Consider the following 17,367-nt stretch of genomic DNA (forward strand, 5'->3'; position numbering starts at 1 on the left):
TAAGCCTACTTAATGACACAATTTTACTGTCCCCCCAAAAAATACAGGCCAGATATCTGAAGGTGTTCTATTTCCGTCACATGCCTCATCTATCTGTGGGCTATAAATTATGTCATTTGAGGGCTTCAGTCAACTGTTTTTGCTGTGTGTTACCCTAGCTCTTGACATGCTTTCGTGCAAAAAAAATAAAAATACAGGCCACATATTTTACAGTGCAGTATCTCCGTCACATGCCTCATCTATCTGTGGGCTACAAATTGTGGCGTTTGAGGCCTCCATTCAACTGTTTTTGCTATATGTTTCCATAGTTCTTGACACTATTTTCCTGTAAAAAAAATAAAAATACAGGCCGCATATTTTACAGTGTAATATCTCTGTCTCACACCTCATCTATCTGTGGGCTTCAAATTGTGGACGTGATGGTGAATGCAGAGGTCCGAGGCCATGGTCAATCTAAAATTAGGCCACAAAAAACACCCACATCTTCTTGCTCGACCTTCCTGTCCCAATTACTAGGGGATCACAGCAGTACACCAAAATTGAACCCAGTGCAGTGTCAAAAGGTTGTTGGTTGGATAGAGGATAATGCTTCCTGTCAGTTTGCAACCACCACCACCCTGTCTTCCACACAGTCAAGTCTGAGTAGCTGCGAGTCTGGACCGCCTATTCCTCACTCTGATCCTCCTTCCTCCCACCATGCCGAGTGCCTAGACAACTGATCCTACACTTGGGCACTCCAAAGAGCTGTTCATTTTTCTATTTATAGATTTGGGCCTCTCTCCCTGTCCACTTGAAGCGAGACAAGATGAGATTGCATGTAGAGATGCCCAAATTTTTGGCAACCATGGTCACAAGAAGTTGACGGTGGGAACGTGTCACAAGAGGTGGACGATGATGAGGCACAATTGACAGAAAATCATGAGTAGGACAAGGGTGTGGAAGTGGAAAATGAGGTGGTGTATGATATAGTAACAGGCCCAACATTGCAGGAGGACATGCAGAGCGAGGACAGCAGCGCACAGGGGGAGGGAGGTGTAGCACCCAAACAGACAGGAAGAAGCAGTGTGGTGGTGTCAGACAGAAGGCGGGCAACTGTTCCTCATCAACACAACACGACAGAAGTTGGCAGTACAACTGCCATTAACCCCAAACAGGCCATTTGCACCACCTGCCATGCCCACATCAGCAGGTGTAGCAAAACTACCAGCCTGACCACCACCAGCATGATCATGCACATGGCAGTGAAGCCCCCGGGTCCAGGAACACTGTCTCAGGGTGACATCATTGCTTCTTCTGCTGTTGTGCGTGGAAGTCTATCCCCTGTCCATGGTGCCTGTGAAGATGCCTCCTGCACCTGTCGTTGCACACACTCAACTTGCACCATCATCAAGTATGTCCACTTCTTTGTCCAGTGCAGCATTCAGTTGAGCATACCCCAGTCCTTGGAAAGCAAGCAGAAATACACAGCAAACTCTCCACAGGCCACAGTAGTAAATTCACAAATTTCTCATCTGCTTGCACTCGAAATGTTGCCTTTTAGGCTCGTGGAGACAGAAGCTTTCCACAACCTGATGGACACAGCATTCCCAAGGTACTCGGTCCCCAGCCTTCACTATTTCTCTCGGTGTGCTGGAGTCCAAATAAATATCAATTAAATAAAATTATAGGGTTGTACAGGAAAAGCAAATAGATAGTCTTGGTTTGGCACTGCGCCCTGCCTACACTCGAGTAATTTTTTTTATTGCCAGCATTAAATACAAATTTTTAAATGCAGATGAAGCTGATAGAAAACAACAATCTATGTCCTCCCAGCATTGCTCTGTACACATCTCAGTATTTAGATCACTATTAGCGTGATCTATTTCCCTTCAGTATTTCTCTGTATTCCGATCATAGACAGCACAGCATGCTTCGGTCGCAGGTCAGTAAGTATTGCCTACGATTGTATATTTCTGGATGACATTTTCACAGTGTGAAACATTAGTTAGGCATAAAAACTTTATTGGCCTAGAACACAGTTGGTGGACACTTAGTAATTCACAACCCATTTACTGGAATATGCAGGTCTTCATATCCATTAGTAGGAATCCAGATATTAAAACTACAAAACAAAAAACATTATCTTTTAAGTAGAACAAGATTATTGAAGAAATTTAAACTAGTTATTCAACAGCCTCCCTTGACATAACAGTCAAACCATAAACATGCTGTATCAGAAAAATAGAGCAAGGGGAAAACGGAAATTCTTTATGCAATAACGCAACTGCCCCAAAATGAAGGTGAACTGTACTGCAATTATAGGAACAGAATTGATTGTCCAATGTCTGATGTCAGACTCCTTCAAACATCAACTATGTGGTGATCAGCACTAAACAAAACCCAAGAAGAAAAATTAAGGACTTTGTTTTAAGGATTCTCTGGGCCCATGTGTGAATTGGTAATCTCTCTTATTACAGTCTCCAATTTGTGGTGGTCTCATCATAGCTTAATCTTAAATACAGTTGGTTGGATGACTGTTGATGACCTTGAGGATTTAAAAATAGTATCAGGATCAACTTCAGCGGGAGCATTTGAAGCAACACTGGAGGAGGAGTTTGTGTTTCTTGTAGATTCACCTTCCTTCTTTGATGGGGTGTCACTTAATCTTAGAAGGATAGGCTGGTTTGATGTCATCACACTACCATTCAAATGTAGATTGCATTTCTTTGGTTGTCCATCTTGGTATCGGTTTTATTTTTTGTAGGCACCAACTGCATCTTCCTTTCTTACAAACACAACCTCTGCAACTCCGTAACTCAACAAGAGGGTGTGCTTCAAGGCAACGCATACATAGAAAATCTACACAATATCTTCCTCTGTGACTCTTGGATGAAAATTATTAGTGGTCATTTTAGTGCCTTCTAATGGGCTAACTAAAAACTCTTTAGGAGTCGGCCCTACTGAAGAACTGTCCTCCTTTGTGACAAGTGTCCGTGACATGTTGGTTAGCACCTTTGTGTGCAATAAAGGTGGCGAAGTCTCATGCTGAGTAGACATGGGAGCTGTGTATGCATCATTCTGTACCACTTTAGTAAGAGGTAAAGTTTGCCCAAGGGAAAATTAATTTCCAGACATTCCCGGCCTTTTTTGCACAGTGTTGGCAGTTGTGATCTTCATCTTCTTGATGGAGATGTGGGAAAGTTCCAAGTCGTCATCAATACCATAATCATTCATATCTTGTAAAGAGGAAGTCTGTGGTTTCCAAGGTTCTTGGTTAACTATGTTTATTTGCATTTCTTTAACAGTGTTCATTACAGCCGAAGAAATAGTTTTCGTCTGTGAAATTTAGATGGTCTTGGTAATATTTATGGGTGAAGATGAAGAACCTTATGCCACGGGTGAGTTAATAGTTACTGCAGGTGTACTCCTCTTTAAACTTAGTTTTTCATGAGTATCCATCAGTTGGGTTGGTTTTCTTCCAACACTGATCTGCTGCTTTCTAGAATTCAGCATCTCACTAGCATTTGCAGTTTACCCTTTATATGGAAATGTGCATCATTTGCAAACAATTTCTCACAGGCATCTTTTATTCCTAGCTTCAGAAGTGCATCTGCTACACCTATCTTCTGACGGGCTTCAAATTCATAATGGTAATTGGCGGTGGGTAAATAACTAATCATTGTAGGCTGGATCCTGGATCTCAGACCTCCCATAGCACCCCTATTATTAATCCTGTACATTCCCATTCCCACCATCACCATGGCCCTTTTCCAAATCACATTATCCAACAAGTCCACCATATTTCTGCTACAAAACTGCACCTTCCCTGCAGCAACTGTGTAGGAAACCACATTATTGTTTTCAAGGGTGTTAATGATGCCCGTTAAAAAATAATGTTTACACAGTATGTTGATGTGTACCCCCCGGAGGAAATGTTTGCCAGCCCATATACTTACTGCATGGGTATTACAAGTTAGTAGACCCGCTCCTTTACACTGGGAAAACATTTTTCATAGGCCATAGTCCACATTTATTCCAAGGGGGATTGGGGTGCGTACAAATTTGGGGCAGGCCTTTCATTCAATGCATAGGCAAACAGTATGGGAGTATCAAGTGAAAAATGGGAACTTTGTTTTCATGTGGCCATCCAGTACCTCGGTTCAAATGCTTATTGGGGTGCGCTTTACTTTGGTGCAGGGCAGGCCTTGCATTTAATGCTTAAGCAAACAGTATGATAGTACCAAATGAATAATGGGAACTGTTATGAATAGGTCACCGAGGAGGATGGCAGGAATAGGCTAGGCCACCCGGAAACCAGAAAGGTTGGAAACTTAGTGGATTGCAGACCCCTAATCCTAACAACACAACTAGCAGTAGCCGTGGTGCGTAACTACGATGCCCTAGATGCCTCGGCACAGCCGGAGAACTAACTAAGCTTAAAGCAAGAAATGTGAAATCTTAACTGCCCCTGAGTAGAACCCCAAAGAAATAGATAGCCCCCAAACATATATTCTTGGTGAGACAAGATGAGGCACAAACACAGGCAGAAAATAGACTGAGGAGCAAATGATGGGGCCCAACTTTCTAGATAGGATAGGAAAGGAAAGACACTGTCTGCAATCATGCAAAAGCCCTAAAAAATCCAAAACGTCTGATGTACAAAAACAATGAGGTCTCACGACCTCTCCCCCACTATATCAGCATTCTGGTGTGAACTGGCAGCAAAGCAAAAGAGACTAATATAACAGGGGACTGAACAAACTGACACAAGCTGTAACATATGGAGCGGGGTCCACAAGTTCCCCAGTAGGGAGCATGATGAACCCTCACAGCAAAGCAGAAAGAGGAAAAGCCAGATCAGATTCAAAGGATTAGCAAATTAACAAATTAACTGAAAAATGCAGGATCAGGCAGGAGACAGCAGACCTCAAAATGCACAGGAAGAAACTAATCACGAGCAGCAACTGAGGGAAGCCTGCTCACTTATATCCTCCCAGTCAGTAACCCCTGATTTCCAATCATCGTCATCAGGTGGCAGACTTCTGTCAACCCGGCCAGCTCCACTACCCGAAGTAACCACCAGAGGGAGCCCCAACTCAGAAGTCAGATCAAGAGAATTCACAACAGTACCCCCCTTGAGGAGGGGTCACCAAACGCTCATTCATGCCATCAGGCAGATCAGGATGGGCCTGGTGAAAAGCATGAACCTATCTCTCAGCAAGAATGTCTGAAGCAGAGACCCAAGAATTATTCTCCTGGCCATAACCTTTCCACTTGACCAAGTATTGGAGTATCTGTTTAGCCAGACAAAAATCCAATATCTTCTCTACCTCATACTCCAAATTACCCTTGACCAATACAGGGTCAGGGGGCACCACCATGGGAACTACGGGCTCCACAAACCTTTTCAAGAAATATTTATGAAAAATGTTATGAATCTTAAGCGTAACTGGAAGAGCCAAACGGAAAGAAATGGGGTTAAGGATTTCCAAAAACTTACAAGGTCCAATGAACCTTGGCTTGAATTTGGGAGACGCAACCTTCATAGGAATATTTTTTAAGGACAACCAAACCACATTACCCACTTTAAACCAGGGACCAATGGTCCTATGCCAGTTGGAGAACCGTTGGGCGGTTTCCAGAGAGTGGGACAACTTATCCACTACTTGATCCCAAATCTGTTGCATTCTCTCTACCACAAAATCCACACTTGAGCAGGCTGAAGGGCAGGCCGAAGCTTCCACCAACCCCGAAGAAAATCGAGGATGAAATCCAAAGTTACAGAAAAAAGGAGACATAAAAGTGGCAGAACTAGCCCTATTGTTAAGCATGAATTCGGCCAAGGGCAAAAATGAGACCCAGTCATCTTGATCAGCAGATATGAAACATCTCAAATAGGATTCCAAAGTCTGGTTTGTTCTCTCAGTCTGCCCATTGGTCTGAGGATGAAATGCAGAGGAGAAAGATAACTGAATTCCCAGTTTGGAGCAAACAGCTCTCCAAAATCTGGAAACAAACTGGACTCCTCTGTCCGACACAATGTTCTCCAGAATCCCGTGCAAACGAACCACCTGTTGTAAAAACAAGGGCACCAACTTATAAGAAGATGGCAACTTTGGGAGTGGTACAAGATGGACCATTTTAGAAAATCTATCACAGATCACCCAGATAACAGTCATTCTCTGAGAGACAGGGAGATCAGAAATAAAATCCATTGAGATATGGGTGCATGGCCTCCTGGGCACCGGCAGAGGCGTCAACAAACCACTAGAACAAGAACAGGGCTTGGACCGAGAACAAGTCCCACAGGACTGCACAAAATTCCTAACATCACTAGATAAGGCAGGCCACCAAAAAGACCGACTTGCCAAATCTCTCGTACCAAAAATACCTGGATGACCAGTTAGCGCGTAGTAATTAATTTCAGACATTACTCTTCTCCTCCACTGGTCAGGGACATACAATTTTCCCATTAGGCATCATTCAGGTTTGTCCTCCTGAAATTCCTCCAGGGCACATCCCAAAATGGGTGAGATGGCGGAAAGAACTACACCCTCATTTAGAATGGTAGTAGGCTCGGTCACATCAAGAGAATCCGCAAAGAAACTCCTAGAAAGGGCATCCGCCTTAACATTCTTAGTGCCTGGAAGAAAGGAGACCACAAAATTAAGACGTGTTTAAAACAAGGCCCACCTAGCCTGTCTAGGATTCAAGCGCTTGGTTGATTCAAGATAAATCAAATTCTTGTCGTCAGTGAGGACCACAACTTGATATCTAGCTCCCTCCAACCAATGTCTCCACTCTTCAAATGCCCACTTCATGGCCATCAATTCCCGATTCCCCATGTCATAATTACGTTCAGATGGGGAAAATTTTTGAGAAAAGAAGGCACAGGGATTCATCTTAGAGGTTACCAGATCTCTGAGATAAAACGGCTCCTGCACCAATCTCAGAAGCATCTATCTACACCTGAAATGGGAGTGAAACATCAGGTTGCCGTAGAACCGGAGCAGAAGCGAATCTCCGCTTAAGCTCCTGAAATGCCGAGACAGCCTCTGGAGACCAATTCACCACATCAGCGCCCTTTTTGGTCAAATCCGTTAGTGGTTTAACAATACCAGAAAAATTACTTATAAATTTACGGTAGAAATTAGCAAAACCCAAAAACTTCTGGAGAGCCTTCAGAGAAGTGGGCTGAATCCAATCATAAATGGCCTGTACCTTGGCCGGATCCATTTCAATAGCAGATGGGGATAAAAATGAATCCCAAAAACGAAATCCTCTGTACACCAAAGAGACATTTTGATCCCTTAACATACAGAGTATTTTCCCTCAAAATTCGGAACACAGTCAGGACATGTTCCACATGAGAATCCCAATCACTGGAAAAGATCAAAATATCATCCAGATAAATGATCAAAAACTTATCCACAAAGTTTCAGAAAATATCGGTCATAAAAGATTGGAAGACGGAAGGGGCATTACCAGGTACTCAAAATGTCCCTCCGGAGTATTAAACGCCGTCTTCCATTCATCCCCGTGCTTGATGCAAATAAGATTATATGCCCCCCTGAGGTTAAGTTTGGTAAACCAACAAGCACTTTTAACTCTGGAAAATAAATCAGAAATCAGGGGTAACGGGTACTAGTATTTTACAGTGATTTTGTTAAGGGAGCGATAGTCAATACATGGCCTTAATGAGCCATCTTTCTTGGCCACAAAAAAAACCCAGCACCTAAAGGTGAAGAGGATGGTCTGATATTACCCTTCTCCAATGACTTCTTAATATAAGATCGCATAGCATCATGTTCAGGTATAGATGAGTTGAAAAGCCGACCCTTGGGAAATTTACAACCAGGCATTAACTCCATTGCGCAGTCATAACTCCTATGAGGAGGCAAAGACGCGGACTTACTCTCACTAAATACATCAGAAAAATCATCCAAATAATCAGGCACATCTTGAGACTGGGGAGAGGTGGAGAAAACAGGAGTGTCACTATGAACACATTGACAACCCCAACTCAACACAGACACAGATTTCCAATCCAATACAGAATTATGGGTTTGCAACCAAGGAAAACCCAGTACAATAATATAATGTAAATTGTGCAACACCAAAAATTTACAATTCTCTTGGTGGTCCGGGGTGACCCGCATTATAATAATAAATTTTATTTCTATAGCGCCGACATATTCTGCAGCACTTTACATTTCGGAGGGGATTTGTACAGACAATAGACATTACAGCATAACAATAATCACATAGATTATAACAAATACCAAGAGGAATGAGGGCCCTGCTCGCAAGCTTACAATCTATGAGGAAAAAAAAGGGAGACACGAAAGGTGGGTGGTAACAGTTGCCCTGATTGTATGGACCAGCCATAATGTTAAATGTGTATCAGTACAGACACAGAGGGCTAATGGATGCATAAAGCATGTGGGAACATGATGCGGGGAACCTGGTTATGGTAAAGCTTTTGGCTGTGCCACACAGGGATAGATTAGGTTAATATGTTGAGGCGATAGGCCAGTCTGAATAAATGCGTTTTCAGGGCACGCTTAAAATTGTAGGGATTGGGGACTAATCGTATTGACCTGGGAAGTGCATTCCAAAGAATTGGCGCAGCACGTGTAAAGTCTTGGAGACGGAGTGGGAGGTTCTGATTATTGAGGATGCTAACCTCAGGTCATCAGCAGAACGGAGGGCGCGGGTAGGGTGGTATACTGAAACAAGGGAGGAGATGTAGGGTGGTTCTGAGAGATGGAGGGCTTTGTGGGTGAGGGTAATAAGTTTATACTGAATCCTGGAGTGGATGGGTAGCCAGTGTAATGACTGGCACAAAGTAGAGGCATCAGTGTAACGATTGGTGAGGAATATGATCCTGGCTGCAGCATTCAAGACAGATTGGAGAGGGGAGAGTTTGGTAAGAGGGAGACCGATTATCACCTAGGTCCAAAACTGGGGTTTATTCTCCACCAAAGGGGTAGCATCAATACCCCTCAAAGGAATAGGGTCTGCATGGGCACCATGAGAAAACCATGACGTTTGGCAAAGTCAAAATCCATCAGATTCAAAGCTGCTCCTGAATCATCAAAAGCCTTAGCAGACAATGTAGACAAGGAGCAGATCAAGGTAACCACCAAAAGGAACTTAGGCTGTACACTGCCCACCGCAAATGAGTGAGCAAAACATTTTTCTCGTTTAGGGCAGACAGAAATAGTTTGAGAGGCATCCCCACAAAAGAAGCACAACTTATTACACTTTCTAAACTCTTGACGTTGCGCCCTAGACAAAACCCTTTCACATTACATGGGATCAGAAGTTTGTTCGAAAGGCAGCACCACCTCTCGCGTAGTTTTACGTTCACGTAAACGTGGATCAATTTGAATGGCTAATGACATAGAGTCATTAAGACCAGAGGGGACAGGAAATCCCACCATAACATCTTTTACGGCTTCTGCCAAACCTTTCCGAAAGAGAGCTGCTAGGGTGTCATCATTCCATTTAGTAAGGACCGCCCACTTTCGGAATTTTTGACGGTATAACTCAGCAGAATCCTGACCCTGTTTCAATGCGAATAGGGTTTTCTCAGCTTGATCAATAGCATTAGGTTCAACATAAAACAACCCCAGGGCTTGAAAAAACGCATCCACATTAGCCAGAATAGGATCTCTAGGTGTCAGAGAAAAAGCCCAGTCCTGGGGATCGCCGCGCAGCAAGCAGATGACAATTTTAACCTGCTGCACCGAGCTCCCTGATGAGTTAGGTTTCAAAGCCAAAAATAGTTAACAATTATTCTTAAAGTCCAAAAATTTAGACCGATCCCCAGAAAACACAACAGGAGTAGGGATCTTTGGTTCTACGGCAGGTGATTGAGCGAGATAGGCAGAAATTCCACACACTTCAGCAGCGAGTTGCTCAACACTATCGGACAATTGCTTAGTCTCCATTAAAGAAAAAATCCTCCTACAGCCCAGAGAAAAAGAGTAAAAAATATGTGAAAAAATTCGGACACTTTTTTTTTTTTTTACAATTCTTTCCTTCTTTAGCGTACCCTAGAGTCTACAGTTTTGGCTGGTGATTCTGTTATGAATAGGTCACCGAAGAGGATGGCAGGAATAGGCTACGCCACCAGGAAGCCAGAAAGGCTGGTAACTTAGTGGATTGCAGACCCCTAATCCTAACAACACAACTAGTAGTAGCCATGGGGCATACCTAAGAGGCCCTAGATGCCTTGGCACAGTCGGAGATCTAACTAAGCTTAAAGCAAGAAAGGTGAAATCTAATCTGCCTCGGAGTAGAACCCCAAAGAAATAGATAGCCCCCAAACATATATTGTCGGTGAGACAAGATGAGGCACAAACACAGGCAGAAAATAGACTGAGCAAATGATGGGGCCCAAACTGTCTAGATAGGATAGGAAAGGAAAGACACTGTCTGCAATCACACAAAACCCTAAAAAATCCAACACGTCTGATGTACAAAAAACACTGAGGTCTCATGACCTCTCCCCCACTATATCAGCATTCTTGTGTGAACTGGAAGCAAATAGAGATGAGCGACTTTGCCTTTTTTAGGGTCGAGTCGGGTTTCATGAAACCCGACTTTCGCAAAAGTCGGGTCGAATGAAATCGGCCGACTATAGGGAAAAGTCGGAGGCCGACTGAAACACGAAACTCAATACAAGTCAATGGGGAAGCAAAGTCGGCAGGGAGTGGAGGACAGTAAACACACCTACAGTGCCCATTTCAAAGCCAAAAACATCAATTCTTATTACTGAAGCTTGACAACCTTACCATATTTTTCGGACTTTAACACGCACCCCAATTTTCAGAAGGAAAATACTGAAAACAATAATCATGTGTCAAATAGGGGTCCATCTTGCAGTCTGAATTCAGCTTACCTGGGAAGTGATCCGGCACAGGTGGAGGAGTGGTCACAGGGGTTATTCAGTACTCCAGGCTGGTGCGGTGACGGTGGCTCTGTGCAGGGGCAGGTGGGCTGTGCTACGGCAGGTTGGTTGTGCTGGGGGGGGCAGCTGGGCTGTGCTGGGGCAGCTGGGTTGGGTGGTGCTGGGGCAGGTGGGCTGTGCTGGGGCAGCTGGGCTGTGCTGGGGCAGCTGGGTTGGGTGGTGCTGGGGCAGGTGGGCTGTGCTGGGGCAGGTGGGCTGAGCTGGGGCACCTGGGCTGTGCTGGGGCTGGTAGGTTGGGCTGGGGCATCTGGGCTGTGCTGGGGCAGCTGGGCTGGGCTGTGCTGGGGCAGCTGTGCTGGGCTGGGGCAGGTGGGCTGTGCTGGGGCAGCTGGGCTGGGGCAGCTGTGCTGGGCTGGGGCAGCTGTGCTGGGCTGGGGCAGGTGGGCTGGGCTGGGCTGTGCTGGGGCAGCTGTGCTGGGCCAGCTGGGGCAGGTGGGCTGTGTGGGGTGAGGGTTGTGGCAGGCTGTGCTCCGGTGCAGGGGTGGCGGCTCCACCGGCATTTCCTCGAAGCCTGGAGGCCCCCGGACATCCATTGCTGGCTGCTGCCATGTTGCGGTGGCCTCTGGGAACATGGATGCCGGGAAGATGGCCACCGGTCCGGGGACGGTGCATGCGCAGGTTCAGATCTCATCCCGAGATCTCGGGAGACGAGATTCAAATCTCAGCAACGAGATCTCGTATCCCGAGATCTCGGGATGAGACCTGAAACTGCGAATGCGCCGTCCCCTGACCGGCGGCCATCTTCCCGGCGTCCATGTTCCCGGAGGAAATGCCGGCGGAGCCCCCCCACGGAGCACAGAGAGCCACTACCCCTGCACTGGAATACAGCCCGCTGCCACAACTGCACCACAAAGCCCCGCGGCACCCGCACCAGCCACCAGCCGTGGACAGATGTAAGTATATTGCGACCATAAGATGCACCCGCCAGTTTCCGCCAAAATTTTTTGAGAAAAAAAGTGCGTCTTATGGTATGAAAAATATGGTAATTTACTTCAGAATAATAGTTACGCATTGAAAACTGGGGGGTTATTTGGCTAAAGTTGTGGGGGGGGCTGGATCCAGTTTTTCATGTGCCCTGGGCCAAAGAGTGTCAGTGCGCCCCTTTAACACATACCACAACTCATGGTGCGCCGATACTGCACAGAAATATAGGTATAGTACAATGACAAATACTTCACTGCTTACATGACATGACTGATCTATTTTAAATTGTACAATAGCTCAAAAAAAGGGCAGTATATTACTCCATACAGTATTATGACCACCACATTGTGCGCCATACAAAATAATGAGCCCCATATATTTTTCCAAACAGGGTAATTGGTCACATATAATGTTCCATACAGTATATGATGAGCTCCACATAAAACTACAGTATATGATGGTCCCTATGGACAATGCTCCAGTGTGTTATGGGCCCAAATAATGCTCCATATATAATGGCCCCATTTCTAATGCTCCAGTGTATAATGTGCCCCATAGATGCTGCTCCAGTGTCTGATCTGCCCCATTTAGAATGCTCCAGTACATGATGGGCCCCATGGATGATGCTCGTGTCTTATGGGCCCAAATAATGCTCCATATATAATGGGCTCCATTTCTAATGCTCCAGTGTATAATGAGCCACGTAAATGCTGCTCCAGTATCTGATGTCCCCATTTGGAATGCTCCAGTTTATGATGGGCCCCATTTTTAATGAACCCAGGCATGGTATGTGAAAATAGCTCCATGGAGTAATCTGAAGTGTGTGCTGCCGCATCTTTCACTTTTGGTGTGGGTGAAGGACACAAGGAAAGGAGTTGCTCCTGACAAGAAGCTCGTACTGACAACTCAGTGCTTGCATTTTTTGAAACTTCAGAAGAGGAGGCAATAGAGGAGGCTGTTTTAGCAATGTAAGCCAAAAACAGCTCCTGATGCTCAGGCTTTAAAAGCAGTCTACCTACTCCCAGAAAAGGGAGCCTTACAGGCCTTCCGGAGCTACACCATGATGCAGGCTCAACACCTCCTGCCTTAGCTGCTATTGTGTTTTTGGCACTACCAGCAGATGCACCACCACCACCATCAGTAACAGGTGGCCCCCCACGCCCACGTCCATGTCCTCTTCCACCATACTTCCTCATGTTTTGGAAAATGGACCCAAAATTCCAGCAGATATATGGTACTGTATCAGAAGCATACAGCTCTATACAGACTAGGGATAACAGTAAATCTCCATATATATTTCACGAGTCATACACAGACTCTCACAGGCTCAGTATGGATTACACAATAAAATAAAAAGTTGAAAAAGGGTACAGTATCACAAGATACAAGGTATATATAGTATAGTGTAAACATTCTAAATCTCTGTATATATTTCAGGAGGCAGACACAAACGCTCTCAGGCCCAGTATGGATTACACAAGAATATAAAAAGCTGTAAATGGGTAATATAACACAAGCGTACAGCTGTATACAGTGTTGGGGTAATCTTAAATTTCCAAATATTTTTCTGGAGTAACATACAGACGTTCACAGGCTCATTATGGATTACACCAGAATCTAAATAGCAAAAAAGGTTACTGTATCAGAAGCATACAGCTGTATACAGTGTTGGCCAAATTTGAAATCTCGGTATATATTTCCGGAGTCACCCTCAGACGCTCACTCAGTCTGGGTTTGACCATAAAAAAAAGTTGTAGAAAAGGCACTGGAAAACAAGATAGCAAATATATACAGTTGTGGCCAAAAGTATTGACACCCCTGCAATTCTGTCAGATAATACTCAGTTTCTTCCTGAAAATGATTGCAAACACAAATTCTTTGGTATTATTATCTTCATTTAATTTGTCTTAAATGAAAAAACACAAAAGAGAATGAAGCAAAAAGCAAAACATTGATCATTTCACACAAAACTCCAAAAATGGGCCAGACAAAAGTATTGGCACCCTCAGCCTAATACTTGGTTGCACAACCTTTAGCCAAAATAACTGCGACCAACCGCTTCCGGTAACCATCAATGAGTTTCTTACAATGCTCTGCTGGAATTTTAGACCATTCTTCTTTGGCAAACTGTTCCAGGTCCCTGATATTTGAAGGGTGCCTTCTCCAAACTGCCATTTTTAGATCTCTCCACAGGTGTTCTATGGGATTCAGGTCTGGACTCATTGCTGGCCACCTTAGAAGTCTCCAGTGCTTTCTCTCAAACCATTTTTTAGTGCTTTTTGAAGTGTGTTTTGGGTCATTGTCCTGCTGGAAGACCCATGACCTCTGAGGGAGACCCAGCTTTCTCACACTGGGCTCTACATTATGCTGCAAAATTTGTTGGTAGTCTTCTGACTTCATAATACCATGCACACGGTCAAGCAGTCCAGTGCCAGAGGCAGCAAAGCAAGCCCAAAACATCAGGGAACCTCCGCCATGTTTGACTTTAGGGACCGTGTTCTTTTCTTTGAATGCCTCTTTTTTTCTCCTGTAAACTCTATGTTGATGCCTTTGCCCAAAAAGCTCTACTTTTGTCTCATCTGACCAGAGAACATTCTTCCAAAATGTTTTAGGCTTTTTCACAAAGAAGTGCCACACTGCACTCTTCCTACTTTGGTATACATTTTCAGGCCTTGCACGCTGTGCTAAGTTGACCGTCTGGCCAAGCTGTCCTGTATCTCTTTTAGTTTTTGGTCCATGTTTTTGGACAGCTACGGGCCTGCCAGATAACTGCTGCTGCGATGTCAATGCCTGCTGCGGATCCTTCTCCTTATCTGAACTATTGCCAGTGCCATCCTCCTCCCCCAATGGATGCCAATCCAGGTCAAGAACTGGGTCATCCATCACCTCCTCTTCAAAGTCATCTGCACCTTCCTCTTTACCTTCCTCTGTGTCACCGTGTAAGCTGGTAGAGTATGCGGGAAGGGGCACCTGAGTTTCATCAGGGTCAGATTCTGGCTCAGTAGACTATGAGGGCAATGTAGTGCTCTGGGTCAATGTACCAGCAGAATCAACTAGCAGTGAGTGCATCAGTGCACTCCATGTCAGATTCATCTTGGACTGGGGAATTCAGGATTTGACTGGATAATCCAGGCATGGTATGTGAAAAGAGCTCCATCGAGTAATCTGAAGTGTGGGCTGCCGCATCCTTAACTTTTGGTGGGGGTGAAGGACCCAAGGAAAGGTGTTTTTCCTGACCAGAACCCTGCACTGACGACTCCGTGCTTGCAGGTTTTGAACGTTCAGAAGAGGAGGCAATTGAGCCGGTGGCTGTTTCGGCAATGTACGCCAAAACCTGTTCCTGATGCTCTGGCTTTAAAAGCGGTTTTCCTACTCCAAGAAAAGTGAACCTTACAGGCCTTCTTGAGCCAGACGATGATGCAGGCTCAACACCTCCTGCCTTAGCTGCTTTTGTGCTTTTGCCAGAACCGACAGATGCACCACCACCATCAGCACCAGCCGCGCCCCCCCGGCCCACGTTCGCGGACTCTTCCACCATACTTCCTCATGTTTGGTAAAATGTACCAAAAACACCAGCAGAGAGATGGTACTGTATGAGGAGCGTCCAGCTGTGTAAGGTGTATTAAAAAAATTAAATCTACATATATATTTTGTTAGTCACAGACGCTCTCCCAGTATGTATTTGACCGTAAAAAATGACAAAAATCTTGGCACTCAATATGTGAAATATTCAGGCACTTTTATTTTGTGCATCCAGACAGAAAGGTTTAAACGTTTTCGGTCCAGCATAAGACCTTCATCAGAAAAATCTCGTTTACTGAAATATACATACAAAAAAACACTTTTGGAGTTACCATCGCCTGACTCAGCAAAGCACCCTTGGATAGTACCTCTACTAGCCATCTCTCTATCCTTTGAATTTTTGATGAAGTTGGAACATATATTTTTGTCATGTCTTTTGTTAGTATGTATTTTTGTGATGATGCGGACAGCAATAAACGCCTTGTTTTTGTTCTTTTTTGTATGTATATTTCAGTAAACAAGATTTTTCTGATGAAGGTCTTATGCTGGACCGAAAACGTTTAAACCTTTCTGTCTGGATGCACAAAATAAAAGTGTCTGAATATTTCACATATTGAGTGCCAAGATTTTTGTCATTTTTGATTGATGGGTTGGATACCCGACTTGAGCACCAACAACCAAACTATTCCTGAGTGCCGTGCTCTCTTTATAGGATTGTATTTGACCGTAATCCAACAAGCAGATATATGGTGCTGTATCAGAAGTGTACAGCTGTATATGCTTTTTGTGTAACTAACAATCTCCGTATATGTATTTACGGAGTGTCACACCCACACGCTGACTGTATAGATGTGACTGTAATGCCAACAGCAGACATACAATACTGTTTGAGAATCGGACAACTCAATACAGTGTATGGAGAAATGGAAATGTCTGTATATGTATTTACGGAGTGTCACACACACACGCTGACTCTGTATAGATGTGACCGTAATGCGAACGGCAGATATACAATACTGTTTGAGAATCGGACAGCTCTATACGGTGTCTGTATGGAAAATTGTAAATCTCCATCTATTTTTATACATAGTGACACACGCTGTCTCTGTATAGTTTTGACCATAATCAAACAGCAGATATACGAAACTGTTTGAAAAGCGGACAGCTCTATACAGTGTAGGTCTGGAAAAATGGAAAATCTCCTCTGTTTGTTTTTCCAGAGTCACACACAGATAGCTTGTATTTGTCCGTGATTCCAGCCGGTACACGTTAGTGTGTGAGGAGCGTACACCGCTATACGGTGTCTGTATGGAAAACTGTAACTCTCCTTCTATTTTTATATGGAGTGACACGCTGTCTCTGTATAGTTTTGACCATAATCAAACAGCAGATATACAAAACTGTTTGAAAAGCGGACAGCTCTATACAGTGTAGGTCTGGAAAAATGGAAAATCTCCTCTATTTGTTTTTCCAGAGTCACACACAGATAGCTTGTATTTGTCCGTGATTCCAGCCGGTACACGGTAGTGTGTGAGGAGTGTACACCGCTATACGGTGTGTGAAAAAAACGCTCGGTAACTGACCAGAACAAAATAATAAAAGTTGGAGGGCTTTGAAAAAAGCAGTTTGAACAGCAGTGTGCACACAGCAATGCAGCTAGCAGGTAGCCTTAAAAGGCAGCCTAATCACCACCAGCGCTGCTGCACACAACAAAAATCCTCCCCTTTCACTGCACACTAACTGTACAGTGAAAAGCGCTATCAGCAGAAGCAATTTTTTTTCTTCTTCCCTGCCTAATCCTCTCCCTATTCAGAGTCAGCAGCAGCACCTCTCCCTATTCTAAGATCGGCAGAAGTAAGATGGCGGTCGGCGGTCACGGCTTTTTCTAGCCACTGTGACGCCACACAAAGCCAGCCAATCACTTCAATGCCCTTCTCTAAGATGGTGGTGGCCGCTGCCCATGT

At 44.5% G+C, this 17,367-nt stretch overlaps 1 protein-coding gene and 1 pseudogene across 10 annotated transcripts in view; both read right to left on the reverse strand.

Annotated features, from left to right (window-relative positions):
• Positions 1-17,367, reverse strand: part of NAALADL2 (N-acetylated alpha-linked acidic dipeptidase like 2) — a 1,451,400-nt gene that overhangs the window by 29,589 nt on the left and 1,404,444 nt on the right. The window lies entirely within an intron of this gene.
• LOC141092756 (polymerase delta-interacting protein 3 pseudogene) lies at positions 2,479-3,779 on the reverse strand (annotated as a pseudogene).

Source organism: Dendrobates tinctorius, unplaced genomic scaffold (assembly GCF_039654945.1).
Source record: "Dendrobates tinctorius isolate UK_male_01 unplaced genomic scaffold, ASM3965494v1 ptg000060l, whole genome shotgun sequence".
Classification (NCBI taxonomy): Eukaryota; Metazoa; Chordata; class Amphibia; order Anura; family Dendrobatidae; genus Dendrobates; species Dendrobates tinctorius.